At 44.3% G+C, this 17,216-nt stretch overlaps 1 protein-coding gene across 12 annotated transcripts in view; it reads right to left on the reverse strand.

Annotated features, from left to right (window-relative positions):
* Window positions 1–17,216, reverse strand: part of PKNOX2 (PBX/knotted 1 homeobox 2) — a 372,168-nt gene that overhangs the window by 209,026 nt on the left and 145,926 nt on the right. Inside the window, exon 1 of one of the 12 annotated variants that reach the window (XM_044437348.1) lies at window positions 7,642–7,808. The exons of the other annotated variants lie outside the window; for them this stretch is intronic. The gene's annotated coding sequence lies outside the window, so the exon portion shown is untranslated. Of the gene's footprint in view, window positions 1–7,641; window positions 7,809–17,216 lie in introns of those variants that run through there. 12 annotated transcript variants of the gene reach the window in all.

The raw sequence follows: 17,216 nt of genomic DNA on the forward strand, positions 1-17,216 counted from the left end.
AGGGAGGAGAAGCTGAAAAACAGAGGCTGGTCTGAAGTTATGACTGAAGGAGGGATTCAAAGTTCGGGCTGCCCTGGTTCTAATCCAATGATTCTAACCACTGTCCCATACTGGTTGTTTTGGCTTTTCCTCTAGTGGCTAGTTTCACTTGGATGCCTGCCTTGCTGGCCAGTGCCTTCACCAAGACATCCACTTTGAATGCTATTGAGGCAGCTGTTGAAAGCTGACCATTTCCCTTTCTTTTGACATTTCCAATTTTGATTCTTAAGCAAGCACATCCTTATTATGTAACCTGGTGTAGAACTGCAGTACAAAGCAGGAAGCATCCTTTTCTCTTCCTCCTCCTCCACCACCACCTTAAGGGTTAAGAAGAAATTCATAATATACACCCCCTAGACCTTGCTAACCCAGCACTCCCCAAGACACATACCCATCGGCTGAGCTAACTCTGCAACTCAGCCTGAGGAGGGGAATTGTTCTGAGAAAGTAGCCCATTGGCTGGTTACTATGGAGACCGACATACCACAGTTCTGACCCTTGAGAGGTTTAGCACTCGCCTCAGCAGGGTTGCCAGCAGCTGGACTGCAGCTGTTACAGGGCAAGATCAGCCAGCGTGTAAGAGAGAAATCCCATTTGCCGCCAACCCGGAGAGGAGCCGATGCAGCATTGCCAGCTAAAGAGAGCCCTCCTTTGATGGGTGATGAATGGATATTTGTTTGTGGCCAACGCTGTTGTCAAAGTGCAAAGCAACACACGCAAGGCAGAGCGTCCAAGAGCTTAGCAACCGCTAAGTCCCCAGGTTGCGGACTGCAGCCTGCCGTGAGCATTGCGGGGATGGTGATAACACAGGGAGGGGAAGGACGTGGGAGCCTGTTATAAACACAGCCATTCATCCCTTGTGGCCTTGATGTATAGGGACCATCGCCGAGGCCCTGAACAGAGAGCTTCCTCATCACTAGCCCTATTCAGGCATTCATAAAGAGGTTAAAATCACTGTGTGAGAAGGAGTGCGCCTTGCATTTTTCACTCTACACTCATAGAGGATGACAATTTGAAGAGGAGAGTCCTTTCTCTCTGTGGAGGCTCTTTCTGTCAGGTAGAATGCAGCTTTGCCCCTCTTGAAGCTCGCCTGGAGAAGCGCAGGGACAAAGCAGGCTCTCCTCTTGGGAATGTCACCTAGCGTGGCTGAGGATGCCCAAGGCTACGAGGGAGCCCGGACTGTAACCCCTTCTTAAAACTTAAACCCAAACCAACCAACCATCCATCTAGCTGTAACCATTGCCGCAGACTGGTGAGAGTCTTGCGCTGAAGATCTGGGCTCTAGTGTCCATAAAGCTGACTGGGTGACTTTGGGCCGGTAACTGACTCTCCACCCAATCTACCTCTTTGGGATAGTCTGAAGATAAAAGGAGAGAAGAATTAAGAAAGCCTCCTTAAATTGTCGGCAACAGGCAGGGCAGAAATATAATAAGTAAGTAACAACAAACAGAGCTGTAGATATGCACACAACAGCTGTCAAGGAGAGGCTCTTTCTGTCCCTAGGAAGAAACCTCTATCTTTTTTGACATATCCTCCTTGGAAATTACTGGAACACAAATGCCAGTACTTTGCTGTCCGTTGCTTCGTATCTCAGCGGGAATGTCTCTCTGCATCTTTTCTGCAAAACATCTGCTCAAAAACCTAAAACATCTGATGCTCTTAGGCAGGGAACACGTTGTATATGTGGTGGGTGGGGAGCAGAGACCCCTGCCTTCCGGCTTTATTTCAGGTAGACCTTTTATCAAATTTTATGATCTTGATTCCGAATATAAATTCTGTTTAAGCAGAAAATTGTTCCATGTTGGACACCGTGGAGCCATTTGAGGAGGAAGACGTGGGGAGAAAACGACCGCGATTCGTTTCACCTTGCCATTTTCCGTCATCCCATAATCCTTTGCTCTCCCCAAGTGGTCTCAGACACAGAGTGCCAAAGAGGCGCTGTGTATGAATGCAGAGTGGTGCGGCTTTGGTCAGGCTAATCTGTGTTGGGATGTTAAATAAACACACTTGGCGCAAGGAGAGGGGAGACAGGTTTTGCACAAGAGCAGTGCATCCGTGTCATCAATCAGCAACTGTGAAGAGCACAGAGCGCCATTCATTCCACTACATTTGTCCTCCGGGCTGTTTATTGACTCCTCCATATAAAGTGTTACAGTTTGCAACATGGGAGCAACTGACTGCTCCTTCACAGGTCCTTCCCCACTCCCTCGAATAAGATCGGCCAAGGCATGTTGCCAGCTTGCCAGCTTAGTGCATGCGTGTCTCTGTGTGTGTGCACTAGGGTGCAACATTTATCCTCTTATCACTGCCCAACACAAGATATTCCCTGCAAGGTTCACTTGAAGCCCCCCCCGCCCCCGCCCAGCAACTGTGTCCCGTCCTCTTAAGGAGAGCACAGCCTTCAGTACTCCCTTCCCTCACCCTTTAGCCCTGGGAGCCACTCGTTCTTTATTTATTCTTTATTAACAATATTTATACCCCGTCCTTTACGAGATGTCCCAGGATGGCTTACAGTGATGCAGGCCTGCACAAGGCGGCTCACTGGACTGGTAAATATCCACCTCAATGAATACATGGGAAGTGAAAAGATGTGAAAATACAGTTTTCCTATAATTATACACACCCTTCCACAAAAGCAAAAGCAGAATTGATATCCGAATAAGTATCCATATGGAGGTGGCATCTATACACCACCTGCTCATGTACTGAAAGCACTGGAAACTCCCCAGTTCTCTGCATTATAGGAAGTGAGTGTTTATTCTTTCTTGTAATCATAGTCGTTCAGTGGTCAAAGGGGTTTGAAGAATCAGTTTGTGCTGACTGTTCGTTAATTTCCAGGATGCAGTGTGGTGTAGTGGTTAAGAGCACGGGTCTGGGGCTCAGGGGACCTGAGTTCTAGCCCCCCACTTGGCCGTGGGGCTCACTGGGTGTCCTTGGGCCACTCACAGCCCGAGCTACCTCAAAGGCTTGTTGTTGTAGGAAGATTGAGAGGAAAAGGAGATCTATGTAAGGCTCCTTGAGTTCCTTGAAAGAAAAAAGGTGGGTCAGAAATTTAATAAATAGGGAATAAACAAATAAATTTAAGCAGGTATGACACCACCAGCAATTAGCTGAATTAGACAATGAGGGACACTGCAGCACTGCATAAGACACAGCCCAGGATCCATCCATACAACAGGCATAGCTGGCAAAAAGGGCTATCCAAACAGAATGGGACAAGTCAGTTCTCTGTTCCATTCCTGCTTCAAACTTGGAGTGCTTTTCATATTTATCTTTTAATATGGCTGTCTATGAATGTATGTCTGTGTGTTTCTTTCCAGAATTTATTTGTTATGGAAATTTCACAATAGAAATGCTAAGATGTTGTGCATCACTGAGTAAAACAAAAAACAAAAAACAAAACAAAACATGTAGGGTGCAATCCTATGCATATTTGGACAGAAGTTAAGTTCCAGCACTATCAGCCTTCTTAAAAACTGATAGGATTAAACCCTAAATTGCAATAGGAATGGGGGAGAAACACTGAGTTCACATGTTAATGCAAGCATACTTAATCTGCTTTACCTGAACGAATGTGCAAATTGGAACACAGTGCTACTTGGATATTTTTAGTTCTCCAATCAGAAACTGTACAGAACAACTATATACTGAGGTATGAAAGGTGCTTATATAAATGCATACAATAGCACCAGTGATGTACAAAAATGTGTCATTTTAGGAGGAAATGGTTGCAAAACATGCATATATTAGGGAAAAGAGCACAGAAAAATATACACATCAGAGAAACAGCCATTCAAATGGGCCCCCACCCCCATCCCTACACACCCATGTGGAACAGGGAAAAAGAATTACAGGCTGATAAAATGAAAAATTAAGTGACACTGAAATTCATGGATCATGTGACGCTTGCCCTGAAGCTAAGGTTGGACTTAGCTAGGCTAAACTATGGTTAAGGTTGAGCACAGTGCCTAAAACCTGCAAAACCAGCTCAAACAGGTGGCAACAACTCAGAAGTGCGACGAGACTTGTGATGGTCCTGCGTCGGGCCCAACACAATCTCCGGCAGAGGCTGGGATCGACAGCCTGAGCCCCGACTCCAGCCATGCAGTCCGTGCGATTCACTCCCTGCTTTGAAGCGGCAAGGCAGGGAATACTTTTGCTTTATGTTAAATTTGCCCTTGCACTTCCAGAACCCCTGGCTTTATGCTACAAAGCTAAGCCCAAAGTTTGTAAATCTGCCGTGCAGACGTTTTGTAAACTATGACAAAACATCAGAACCCAGAACATGTGAGGATAAACACAGAGCTCCTGAACTTACATAGAAGAAATGGATAATCCATTCAAATGGGTTTTTCTTTTTTACACGTCTCCAACTCGCCTGACTTTCTCAGCAATGCCTTTTCTAACACCCTCTGTAAATGCAGATTAGCTACTTTGCACTTGGCACACTGGAAATAAGGATGGTCCCACCGTGCTCTTGGGAGTCAAGGGCAGCCCTGCTTCTGCTGGCAAGCCTGAAGTGGTGCACTGGGAGATTTTCAAGCACCGGGCAATCCTGAAGCCCCCACAACAGTCTCCATAGCTACACTCCCAAGGAGTCCAAACATTAGGCCAGATGTTGTGTTCCATATCAACAAACCAGTTCTAGCAGTTCTCATGTCCTCCAGGAGGTCTTTACTAAACATAACACATCTCAGTTGCCTTTTCAAGACCAAATCGTTGCATGATACTTTGCATTACTGCAGGGAACAATATGTTCTTGGTGGGGAAAATCATTCTCCTCCACGTGCTGAAATAATTGCACTTAAGTTCACAGAGAATAGGGAATTCTGAGGAAGATGGCAGATGACATCAAAGTCCTAGCTACTTGAAAAGTGCTATGTCCTCTCCCACATGCCATTTTTTCCTAGTTCCCTCCACTCCAAATTTTCCATCGCCCCCCCTTGCTTTGGCCTTAACATCGCCAAGCAAGCATGCTTTTATGGTGGCAGCACACTTACATGCCCACGAGCAAAAAGAACCACCACCTCGGTAGATCAGACTGGCGGGCTATTTGTACCAACACCCTGTTTCTCACATTGGCCATGCAGATTACGCGATGCCGGCAAATGCTTAAGAGGTTGCTAACTGCCACCGTAGTTAATAGCTGTTCGTACATTTCCTCTCCATCCATCTGTCCCATCCCAGCCAGTGGTGATCTCCACACCTTGTGGTAGTGAATTCCACATGCATCCTAAGGACATCTGAGAGCCTAAGTCTGCCCTTGGCCGTGAGGCTCACTTGGTGAGCTGGGGCCAGGCCCTGACTCTCACCAGAGAGAAGAAAAATAATGTAAGCTGCACGGGGTTTCCTGCAGGAAAAAAGCAGGATATAAGTGAATGAATAGATTTATTTATTTATTTAAATTTAAAAGATTGCCCCATTACCAAAGTCCCGGGAGGGTTTAACAATACAAAAAGTAAAAAATTTAAAAAACAGCATCCTAAAAATTCAACTTACAATAAAACCCCAAACAGTCAGGTCTTAAAACATTGGGGAAATAAAAAGGTTTTGGCCTGGCACCGAAAAGAATAAAGTGACGGTGCCAGGCAAACCTCTCTTGGGAGGGATTTCCACAATTGGGGTGCCAATGCAGAGAAGGTCCTTCCTGGGTAGTCACCCTCCTAATCTCCTTCAGGGAGAGCACCTGGGGAAGGGTGTCTGCCCCAGATCTTAAGGGGCGGGCAGGCACATATGGAAGGAAAGGGCCCTTCAGGTAACCAGGCCCTAAATCACACCATTAGAGGCACAGTTATGTCTTACTGGAAATAATTGAAGGCTCTGATACTCATTTTGCTTCATACAGCTGGATCATGGGAAATGGCCCTATTTGGAAGGGATACAATGATCATATTTCATGTACAACAGTGTCAGCAGCATGCCACCCCCAAATCACCCAGGCATTCTTTTTCATTTGGTGGTCTTACCATTATGGTTCTATTAACTCCAAGGTTACTATTTGAGTACATGAAGGATGCAATCCTATGTACATTTGCCCAAGACTCAGTGGGCTTACTTCTGAATAGCTATGTGTAAGACTGCACTGTTAGTAGCCTAGAGGAGGAAAACAGTGCCACTTCTGAGGTTAAACCAGGAGCTGGCAACTTACGGCCTTCCGGTTGTCTTGGCTTACCACCAAGTGGTCTTGATCTACCACTCCCATCAGCCTGAGTCTTACATCAAAAAATCTAGAAGACTACAGGTTATCCACCCCAAATTAGAAGATACATTTGTTAGTCAAGATACAATTTTGTTCCATGTAGGCTAAGGCTGAGAAAACATAAGCCAATTATGCATGACAGATGAAGCTGAGGACCAATGTGATATATTGTTTTGAGATTCAGAGCAGGCTAGGCAAGATGAATTTTCCCGACCTGGTTCTTTCCACTAAAGCTCCTAACATGCCTCGCTATTGCTCATGTTGGCTGGAGGTGATGGACACTGAAGTCTAAAACCAAGCTTCAAATGACCAAGTTAATCATGAAGCTCCCAAGTGACCTAAAACCAGTTGCTGTTTCTCAGCCTTAACTACCTCACAGATCTGGGCAGTTCCTGGGCAGATCTAAGCATGTGTATACGGGGTGTGGGGAAAGAGAACTAGTTATACAGCTGGCTTCTTGAAAGAAAGGCAAGTAGTCAAGTACACAATAAAAATAAATAATATAAATTCATGGTGCCTTTGTGCCAATATTAATAATAATGAAAGATATAGCAAAAAGGCTTCATGTCCCCACACTTCCAGTCAGTTCACAGATAGAATGTGTCAAATAATTATATTTCTATCTTCATCATAGTATTATATTGTTATTAAAATATTGGAATGTGTCAAATAAACATGGGGCTCGCATCTTTTGAGCACTGCACACATACATGCAGGTGAGAACAGTTTTCAGCCCCCACCACTGATTTTCTCAGCAGGCTAAATTCTTTTGCAAAATGTGTTCTTTGGTGACACGAACTGGAGATGCTGTGCTTGGTATTTTGTGGGAGCTGAAAAACATCTGGCTCTATTTTGCATGCCCTACCCTTGAAGAATCTAGCTTCAAGCACTCCAGGAAATCTTGTTCATGTGAAGAAAAAGAGGAAGGTGGAGGTCATTCTTTATCACGAAGGATTATTTCAGATGGAACATTAACAAATTAACAAAAACATTTTCTTTTTCCACCAGGCTACTGGGAACTGTTGAAGAAGCTGCTCCTTTAAGCATTGGGTGGATGTTTGGGCTCCTGATCTAGGATGTATGGTTTGCTGTTATTTTTTAGATTGCTCCACATCAAAAAAGAAGATGAGAAAACAAACTCCTATTGCCTGATGTTGACTTTAAAGTGATGTTTGATTTTGTAAGACGCCTTGAGATCTCTTTGAAACGAAGGGTGAGCCTGAGATTTTAAATGAGCAAGCGAGACCTACGCAAAAATGTTGCCATATGGGATGTCCCTGCATAGTATACTAAGCATCCAATCACACCCTTTCCCACAGTTCTCCATTGCATATCCTCCATTTTCTGCTTGCCTCCCGACAGCCAGTCAACTCACTGAGCATGCTCAGTCTCCATTGACCCACCTTCACAGGAGGTGAGTGGGGATGTGTGCACTTCTCCAGATCCTCAGACATCTTCCCCTTTCCCTTGACCCTTCCAATCTTTTCCTCTTGTGTATGGATGGTGCTGTTTCGGTGACATATGGATCAATGCTCAGAGAATGCGTTTGCTGCCACTATACAGAATAAAAGGCTAGATTCAGTTTGATTGGTTGGCTTTACTACCAAAAAGAAACAACATGGCAAAAAGGGGTCCCGGTAGAGATGGGATGGTGGACATAAGTATCCCTCCCACTGTAGCTAAGTCACTTAGCATGCAGTAGGGCCCATGTTCGAATCAACTAGAACTGGGAAAGAAATCTGCCTGAAACTAAAGACCGAGGTTGCCAGGCAGGGTTGGCAATACTGGGCTCCGTAAACCAACAGTCTGATTCACTGTCAAGAAGCTTCCTTCTTCGTGCCTTCAGTAGGGTAGGGCAAAACTCTTAATTTGGGTTTCCCTCTGTTTCATTCTCAGTTTTTCTCTCTCCCGCCACAAGAACCTAGAGTTCAGGTGAGCACGTGCAGCCTCCCCGCCGCCATGATAGCAATCCGCAGTCTTTGCTTCACATACTTCTCTTCCAGCCTGCCTCAGGTGTGGTGCTGGGACCAGGCTGCAAGGATGCGGCGTTGAGTGAGGGCAGCAAGATGAGGGGCAGGGTGTGACTCAGCTCCCTTCCACTGCACACCTGTCTCCGTGTGTAAAATAGATCCCACCTTGCTTTTTAACTGAATGGGGCAGCCTGGGAATCCATGCAGGCGACAGCTCCATCAAGGCTGGAGCAAGGCTTGCGGTTCTGTTGCACCATAGGCTCAATAACCTGTGCACACTCTATCCCTGCATAGCCACACTCAGGACAACGCTATCCAGCGACTTTGGGTGACGGTGTGATTGACTCTGCAGCGGCAGTCCTGCAGTACAAGCTTCCTTTCATTTGAAAGGCAGTCCGGATGAGGCCTGGTACAGCAATCAAGAACCCCCAGATGCCTCGAAGCTGGTCATCAATAGTTAGCAGCTGGACAGCAGCCGGACCGAACATGCACGCGCACACACGGCTCCCTTGGCTGCGGTCCTTCACATGGTGGCGGGATGCACTCTGCTTCCACGCAAGTGCAATGTTCCTTTCTATATGTCAATTACCCCATGTGAATTTTGTGCAGCTTTATGCTGTTTGGCTGATGCATGCCCTCTTTTCAGAGATGTTTAGGTGGCACCTTAGGACCTACTTGCAGACCCCTGAGTAATGGGGTAAAGCTAATGGGCATGCAGGCTTGACCACACATATACACAGCTATGTTATGTCAGTTATCCTGAACGCTTTGCCCCTGCTGTTGCACCTCTATGCCTGCAGTTGTGCCAAAGAGCATCGGGACTGGTCTCTTTGCCTTGACCTTCATCTGATCAGCCTCTCATTTGCACAGGTGTCGTCTATACCTTGGAAATATTTTAAAATATGTTTGGTGGTGCATACATCTATTTAGCAGTAAATAGATGTATACACCACCATGGTAAAGGTCATGCATGTATAAGAATCTTAGCAAGGGGGACCATGTGTTCCACTTTACAGAGGACAGTCCTCTATTTTGAGCCATCTTCTATTTGAAGGGCTTGTCCAGTCAAAGACCTGGATAATGACCAAGAACCATAAGAAGTCCCTGAAGGTGGCCATCAACAGCAGATGGACCATGCAAGTACACAGATCATCAGTTCTTTGCCATTATGAGGAGCTACACTGCACACTGCATCTATAATGAAGTTACAGGCAGGTGTTATGAATGGTCTGAATGGGCATAAAATTAGCACAGGTAAAATTTATGCAATCAGATGTCCTCTCTGTTTGGCAATGCATGCCTTCTTCTGGGGAAACATGTAGGTGGCTATCCTCGTGGCACCGTAACAGGTTACAGGCTAGTAGTCACTCAGCTTGCAGCCCACTGAAGTGCCATCCCTGTCACAGGATAAGTTCACCTGCGTGAAAGAGGTGCTTTGGCTGTGCTACCCCTGCTGCTCAAGATAATGGGGAGACCACTAGTGGCAGAAGGAGTTCTTCAAGGCCAGGCTGCCCACGGTTTTCTGAAACCTGGTGCTGGACTTGTCCAAAGAAGCCATCTGAAGATGCTTTCGAGAAACCTCTCAAGAGACAAAGCCAGCTTGGCATCACTAGGGCCATTTATTGTTGCTGTTATGTGCTGTTGAGTCACCTCTGACTTAAGGTGACCCTATGGATGAAAGCCCTCCTCCTGCCTGTGACAGCTGCAGCCACTCTTCCAGATTCAAGGCTGTGGCTTCCCTTTATGGATTCCATCCATCTCATATTTGGTCTTCTTTTTCTCCTCTGCCTTCAACTTTCCCTGGCATGATTGTCTTCTCTGGGGAGTTTTGCCTTCTCATGATGTGCCCAAAGTAGGACAGCCTCAGCTTTGTCATTTTGCTTCTAGGGAACGATCTGGATTGATTTTCTCTACGACCCACTTGTTCATCTTTCTGTCAGCTCAGGGTATTCACAAAGCGCTCCTACGACACGATGTTTCAAACATATCAATTTTCTTCCTGTCAGCTTAGCTATCCCAAAAGTTTGCTAAGTCTATCTGGTTTACATTGTAAACCATTTTTAACTGTTTGGGGAAAAAAACAGGAGGGCAGAAGAAAAATAGAGGTAATGGCATCCTCAACAAACTCTTGCCCACAAACCGAGATTCTTGGAGCTGGCCTGGATCAGAACTGCAGAAGCAAGATGAATAGGACAGAAAGTAGAGTGCGAAGGGGCCTATAAAGCCATCAAGTCCAACCCCACATGTGGTCACCCATCCAGCTGCCGGCCCATACTCTTCCAGCTTAGCACAGGAGACATGACATGCTAGTTGGCTGTATAGGCATGAGGGCAGCCTTTGCCTCCCTCCACCAGTCCCACAGAACACCAAGTGCAGAGTTCAGTTGCCTCCCAGCTCAGGAAAAGCTTCTTCTCCAGGACTTCACTTTTAATTCAAGTTTACTTTTGCAACAAAGATTCTGGTGCATCCAGTATTAGGAAAATGCCTTATATTCCTCTCTGAGGCCCAGTGAAATCAAACAGCTTTTCCGTTCTGTTCCCAGCTGACAAAGGCCATTTCTTTATTGTATAAATCAGGCGGATTTCTTTCTTCATGGTGATCCTCATTAGAAAAGGAGAAGCAGAAAATATTGTGCCTTTTACCAGTCTAAACTGTACAATCATATCACCCACAGAGTTTTAACTGGACCTGTTTTTTCCGATCTTCAGCAATAAAAACAACCCAATAAAATGAACATGAAAATATATTCATTAGGATTTATAATGCTCATTAAAGCTGCCTGTGTAGGAAGCCATGACTGAGATCCAGAGAAGTAGGAGAAAATGCAAATCACATTGCGTGAGGATAAAAAAGGGGGTATTTCTCTAATCGTCCAATCAAATGCCAGCCCAATTATCTGTGGCCAGCCCAATGGGTTAAAATTATACTGTTCATCCTTGGACACAGTGAGGAGTCTAAAAAGTGTTTCATTTTAATAAAAATGAGATCTGGATGCTGGAGAAACCAGCCTCACTAATGACGTGTTTACACAGAAGACAACAATTTCTATTTAATGGTGATTACTACCAAGAACAAATTAAACTTCCTGAAGTATATGGGTTAGAGATAATGGGAATGGGGTGGGGGGAGAGAAATGAAGGTTGGGGAATGTATGTAAATGTGTGCATATGTACACACAAAACTCAGTAGTTATGTACAGCCTGCATGTACATGATTAGAACACCCTAAGAATGCATTTACACACAGAAAAATACAGAAGCATTACAAGTCAGACTGAATCTAGTGCAACCAAACCAGAGGGGAACAGTTCTGTGGAAAATCTTTGCCCCCTTACACCCATTGCATGGAATCTGCAGTGCAAAATCCACTCAGAGTGAAGGGAAGAAGCCTAGGATGTTATTGCTCTGAATGGGCTTTTATGACGTATTCACTCAACCGAATTCAGTTAGCTATATGCTGTCAGTGGGAAGCATATTCAGAATGAGGCCCAAGGATTTCTCCTTTTACTAGGGTTGACTTCATGCTGTCATCATATATCTAATTGGCTGCATTATACTGGGACAACATCCCGCTGCCAAAACAATTCATGATTGCGGGAACTGTCTTAGGACAACAGTAGTTTTAAAAAATGGTGTCAGAGAGGTAGAGTGGGGAAAGCATCCACCAGAAGCAGACAGTAGACATGATTTAATAAAAATAAAACAATGAGGACTGGTGGCTTCATGAAAACACATCACCCTACATTTTCAGGGAGGAATATTCTGTTCAGTCCCAGTAATTTTGTTTGGCTGTTGGTGACATACTCAGCTACATATACCCAATCTGGTACTACCAAAGATGCACTTTTGGGGGATGGCTTCTTCAGTCTTCAGTGTATGTTTGATAGGAAAGCAGTAATCACAAAAAGACTGAACTTCCAACCCATAGTATCTTAAATATAAAATAGTGGTCACTTAAATTAAAATAATGGTCACTCATCCAGTTGTGCTGGACTGTAACTCTGCACTGCAGTACTCATGCACTGACTTATGAAGTATTTTGTATTAAGTGTCCTTAGTAAACTAGAGGTGGTATGAGAAGCTATCCTAGGAGCACATTCTGGGTCAGCTAACAAATGGTTCTGCCAGAGGGTACTAAGTGGAGCTGCCCATCATTCACAACTTTTGTGGGTGGTTTATATTCTGGGAACATTGTCCAAACTGTCCTGAGACCCACAAGGGATTGGATGGGGTAACAATACCCAGATAAAAAAATAAATAAAATAGACATCTCAGTGAGGGGGTTGAGGCAGGAATACATGGTCCTAATATTCAAGCAATCATGATCCCAAGTATACACAAATAAAATTCTCATCCTGTGACTGGAATGCCTAACTAGCGATCCTGGGGATCTTGATTTTTGCAGATTCTAACTGGCCTGATCTGGGCTAACAGACTTATTAGCCCTGCTGGGCAAATGTGTGAATTTGAACTTATTTATTCATTGGATTTAGAACTTCCTGATTGTCTTGGAACACAAATCATATACAAAGATATATTTAAAAATGGGAATTTTGAAAGAAAATGTTTAGAATCATAGAATAGTAGAGTTGGAAGGGGCCATGAAGGCCATTGAGTTCAACCCCCTGCTGTTGCAGGACACCAAGTCACACCATCCCACTCAGATGGCTGTCCAGTTTCTTTCTATCTAGAGCTGAACTCACTCTATTAGTCTCTATGGTTTCCAATGTAACAGTTGTGAGGAGATAAGATATTCACAACTGCATGTCCCTACTTTTATCCATTCAGATAATGTCTGAAAAGGAAGGATGAAAAATTCATTGCTGTTAATTTACTGAGTTGGCGCCTTCTGGATGGAACACAGGGTCAGATACCATCTGATATCAAGGTCCATACATTTCTGCCCTTAAGATTCATAGACGAGAGAGACAGAGAGAGAGAGAGCGCGCGCGCGCAAGAGAGAGAGCGCAAGAGAGAGAGCTCACCAGCACACAATTGTGAAAAATGCATGCAAATACGTTTTAATTACTAAGAGTACATTTTAATGCTCCCACGGTCAGCCCCATGGTATCTAACTCATTTTCCGGTTGGTTCAAGTCTGGGTTGAAGTCTGGTTCAATCAGTGGGTTGAAGTCTGGATAATTCACAGTTTGCTTAGTTAAATGCTGGCAATGACAAATATCACAGGATGGAAAGTAAACATTGGAACAGCAGGAAGGGAGCCCCCCCCCCCCCCCACGCACTTCACCATTCTCAGAATTTCTGAGCTCTGTTTCGCTATAGCCAGCCAGGACAGAGAGAGAAAGACCTGACACAATGCAGTGTCATCATTGGGGCAGTGATGCTAGGAATGTTTGGCTTAACTCTTTCTCCTAAGGCTATTACCCTGATCAAAATTCTCCCCAAGCTGCTATTGGAGGTCAATGTTTGGGTCTGAAATCCCTCTGCACCTCTTACAGTGGGCTTATCTGGAGGGCAGCAGCTCCACAGCACCGGAGGGGAGGATGAGCCATAGCTTTGATCCAACTCAAACCCCATTTGGGTGTTTGATTTGTTGCTGCATCACTTGGCCCTGCTCTGTTACATCACTTGGCCCACTCTTCTCCAAAATCACTGTCTGGAAAGAGACTAGAATGTCAGCTTTGGATCAGTAGTCATTTCACAAGTCATGGAGTTTCTAATTTTCATTTCTCTATCCCTTTACTAGAGATGTGGCAGAAATTTCTCAGGTTCATACAAACTGACCTAATTTACACTTCCTAAATTACTTTTGTTTTCATACTTCTCTGAACTTTGCAAGGCAATTCTTAGATTTTAAAAAATGCACACAATAGTGCATACATTTGGGACAGTGGGGAAAAGTGGAAAAGTGCATGTAAAACTGTGTAGAATGAATATTGTATAGAAAAAGTCTGCAGCTCTTTGTGTGTACTAAAAAGAAAATGTGCAAACTGATGCAGAAATGGGATGCAGCACACTCAAGCTTGATAAAATGCAAACATTATAGGAAATGAAATGGACAGATTTTTCTCCCTTTTACGCCTAGCTCCCTACATTCTGCTGCCTGTTTCCAACTGGGGGTCTTCCTTGGCTGCATTTCAGTTCAAATAGAAAGTCATGAGGTTTGGCTACAGAGTTCTCTTGTCATGTTTCTCTTACTCCAGAAAGAATGAAAGAGGATGAATGAATGAATGCATGAACAAGCAAAACAAACTACCAGGGAGATTATATTTCAAAGAGTTTGGAGAAATCACCTTCATTTTATTGATGCACAGAACATCCAAGCTTTATAATGGTAGGATGCAATTGACTTATCTCATGCTCCCTTGGCTGCGTGATAGCATAGAGTTTTGTTTTCGTTTTTCTGTTCCTTTTCCTTCTTTTTCTTTTCCCTTTGTGTAGGGGGCTAGGTTTTCTTTTCTTTTTTTTCCTAACACAAAACTGAGACAATATCTGAAAAACTTTATGCCCTGGTATCTCTGTCACTAAGTCACTGACAGTCAACAGGACTGAAGCCACCTGCGCAGGTAAGGTGGGTTCTTGTATTTGAAGATTGTGGCAGTAATATGCAAACTATCTCTTCTCCTCCCATTTCAGTGGTTCTCTATTGATGATGCAGCCCTTAGGCAAGGAACCCCTGGGGCTAAATTTGCTTCAAGAGCCAAAGCTGAAGCAGGAGTTACATTCAGAAGACTGACATATGGAACAAACACACATGAAGTATAAGACTCAGTGCCATGTCAGTGCCTCTGTTGCACTCCAGAATTCATAAAGAGCCTTGCATTTCTCTCTTACGTAACTTGGCTGTTCAAAAGAGATCCAGACCTTTCTTTTGCCTTTTGCAGCAAAGAATTAAACACATATCTATTAAACACATCACATCTGATCCCAAACAGAGCACACTGGAATTCCAGCTACATATCCAGAGTTACAGAAAAGAACATCAATATTCCATTTTAATATCTATTATTTTCTAAGGAAGAATAATCTATCACTTGCAAAAGCAAGCCTGGATACTAACAGTTCCCAATGTATGAATTTAAACTCAAAGGCACATAACCACACAATGTCTGTGAAGATTTAATAATAGTAAAATTAAAATTGTAACTGAAGCATAATGAAGAATTTATTACAAACAGGCATGCAAACGCCAAGATTAGCCTCTGTGGAATAGTGATTGGTTCAGAGCAACAGTAAACAATGCACAGAAACGCAACTTAATTATCTCCTGACTCAAAATATGCAACCAGATGCACAGACAATCCTTTGAAGGAGGCAGAGGCAAAGGCGGAGGTGGCGGCAGCAGGGGGTGGTTCAAATGTGGCTGTGACAGCCTGGAAGTCCATGGGGGAAAGTCCATTCAAGCCCCTAGTTTTCCTATAGGTAATGCAATCTTCAGGTTTTATCTCTTCCACCTGTGGGGAATTGCTGGCTGTCCTGAAATTGTTTCCCCGTAAAATATACTTTTGGGAGGCTCAATGGACACTTGCTCTGACTACTTGTGCTAGTTGAACTATTTAGTCATTCTTACGTCTGAGTAGACACACAGAGGCTTGCCCAGGTATGTCTGAGTAGACTGAATGAGTAAGAATCACATTTTAGCCACATTCACTCTGCCTTTGGATATGTCCACAGGATGCGGGGAGCCCCCAAATACCTTTCTGAAATTTGAAAGTACCCTTGGACTGAAAAAGCTTCCCCACCTCTGCTTCACATGTGGCTGCTCCAGGAACCAGCCTGGGGCCTTCTGCAGGAAGTTCATGCACTCTTTCTCTGATAGGTTGCCCTTTCACATGGTTTGTGTCTAACCAAGTGAAAAGTTGGAGACAAGAAGGAATTGCTGTCCTGATTGAAATAACAGACGTGCAGGGGCTACTGCTGTCATTTGTTCTTTCTCTGCCAATATGAACCTTTGCTTCCTTGCAGAAAACATCCGAAACTGCATATTTGAAGAGGTGTGTCTATTCTATTCCTTTTAAGCAACATTAGGAGAGTTCCACCAGCTGATTTGTCTTTGTGGCAGTAGGAGCACATTTGCTGAGCTTCAGTCCAGTGTGCTGAGGCAAAACAGAGGGCCTTGCAGCCTTTTGCAGTTCTAAAACTCAAATCAAACTGGATAAAAGAGTCTTCTGCATGAAGAACTAGAGAGCTAATACCGTTTATAACACGCTATTGAAAAAATGACAGTATGCCTCCCATCCAGAGTTCTGGACGCGCGCGCGCGCGCGCGCGCGCGCACTCTCTCTCTCTCTCTCTCTCTCTCTCTCTCTCTGTAATATGTACATCAAAGTCCCCCAACTTGATATCCTCTAGTGATGTTCTAATGTTCTACTGCAACACTGATCATTCCCAGCATGACCATTGGCTGGTGGGAATGATAGGTGCTGGAGCTCAACATGTGACAGCCCACGTTAGAGAAGGTTACATGTCTCCTCAGAAGTAATCCCACTGATAGCAACCAACTTTATTCTCATATGAATGGGCATATCACTGAAGCCTAAATGCATTCAGCTACAATATATCTTTCTTCACCTTCTTTTGAGATCGTCCCTTTCCTTGTTCATTAATGGATTAGATCCAGACTAAGTTGTGCTCAGAGTAGACTCACTGAAATCATCAGAACCCAAGTCAGTCATGGATCTGACTCCTTTTTAGTCCTACAGTTATCTTTACGTGGCACAGACATGAATACAGACAGAAAAATACTGTGCTAATTATATCTACACCGTTCCCAACCTAGCACCCACCAGACATGGGAGACTACAACTCCCATCACCACTGGCCATGCTGAGTGTGGATAATGGAAAAGGTAACTCAAAATACCAACCGAGGTTAACACTTTATGCATCTGATGAGCCCTTGAGAGCTTCTGCTACAGTAAATTTGTTATCCTCTGGAGTGCCAAAGGGCTGTTTGTGACAGACTAACAGGACTGCCCCTCTGGGATTCAACAATTCCAAGGGACATTCCCAAAGGACTCCTGGTATGGCAATGTGCAGCTCACAAATA

The sequence above is a fragment of the Varanus komodoensis genome, unplaced genomic scaffold, assembly GCF_004798865.1.
Source record: "Varanus komodoensis strain SLA01 unplaced genomic scaffold, ASM479886v1 scaffold30, whole genome shotgun sequence".
NCBI classification, from domain to species: Eukaryota; Metazoa; Chordata; class Lepidosauria; order Squamata; family Varanidae; genus Varanus; species Varanus komodoensis.